Raw genomic sequence first — 1,552 nt, 5'->3', positions numbered from 1 at the left:
AGATCCGGTGACGCAGCTAGAAGAAAAAAGAAGATGATAAAGAAGATGGAGGTGTCTTTCACTTCTTCCGTGTCGGGACAAAGATGGATTACAGGGTCCCATTTGGATTGGGACCTATTTGAGAAAAGATTAAAGCATATTCAGAGGTAGAGGTCAGTCTGAGTCTGAGGTCTGAGTGAGATTTTTTTAAGTTTAGTTCTACTTTAAACCTAAAATCCTCAAATCTGTGAAATACCTGTGAAAAAAAAGATGTATTTGCTATTGATACTGTACATAAATGTATTTGTCATGTCTGCTCATTAAGAATGGTATATCTTTTTAATAAGACAGAGGTAAGTGTACTTTGGTTTACCTTTGTACCATTTTAAATACTACTTTTGAATTGATTTAATAAAGTAATTATTGTTTTTTTACATACTTAACTTCTTTGTGCCTAAAAAAAGCCTTCTCGCATTCTCCTTCTCCCTCACACCTTTTTGATCCTATGGTATTTTTTAAATATGTATTTAAGTAAATTTTGATGTATGAAGTGGTAAATTGTAAATTACTTGTACCTTCAACCTTGTACTCTAAATAACTAGTGAAACCATAAACAGTGAAATGCATAAATTTGCTTTCCAATAAAACACACTATACGTATAATCTAATGACTGGCTAAAAAGGTCTAGTACAGATTAACACATTAAAAAGGTATAGGTTTTACAGGTATATTTACAACCCAAAAGGAGAGACAACTCATGAGAACAGATCTTAAAGAGGCATTAAAGACTTATTTTTAAAGTTTGCAGACATGCTACAGTGATTTATGCCATTTCAGCCTTACACAAACTATTCTGCTGAGATTTCTGCTACTTTTAAATTGAATTTACCATAAAGAGTATAGGAGTTTTTCTGTTCTTTGTACAGTCCCCATTTGGTATATGATTTATGAGCAGAATAAAGACAGAAGATGAAAGATGTGTGTTAGTAGCAGAGGTAATGGAGAGGATTTTGGTAGGGAGAATACAGATGTAGCTATACATACCTTTGATGAACATTTATGTTATAGGAGGGGGAGTTATCTGCCATCAGCTTGCAGCTTCTTTAGTCAATGCAGCCCTCTAATGGTGGAAAGCAGCATTACAGCAGTTTGACCTGTAAGGTTATAAATGCAAATTTCGTTGCAAAGTTCAAAGTTCTGTCTCAGTTAGTTTCTGGCAGTTAGGAAACCTCTGCTGTATTAAGAGGGCTGGCTGGCTGGCTGCCAAGAGATTTTGCAATGGAAAGTAATAGTATTAAAGCCAAGATATTATTCCTGGTGGCCATTTTTACCATCACCGAAAGTGATGAGAAATCCAACATTTTACAGTTGTTAGCAAAACAATGAGGAGAAATATCCCAATATGCACAGCTGTTAAGGTGACAACTTTATGGGGAAAAAATGCCCATCTCTTTGTAGAGAGGAAGTGGAGGTAAATCTCTCCCATGATGATACACACATTCTGTATAAGGGGCTTTACCTTCTGCCTAATCTGTTTCTCTTTAATAATCCCTAACTGATGTTTGGAGATCA

Source organism: Pyxicephalus adspersus, chromosome 8 (genome assembly GCF_032062135.1).
Source record: "Pyxicephalus adspersus chromosome 8, UCB_Pads_2.0, whole genome shotgun sequence".
Taxonomy (NCBI): domain Eukaryota; kingdom Metazoa; phylum Chordata; class Amphibia; order Anura; family Pyxicephalidae; genus Pyxicephalus; species Pyxicephalus adspersus.
This window is presented reverse-complemented; position numbering follows the sequence as displayed.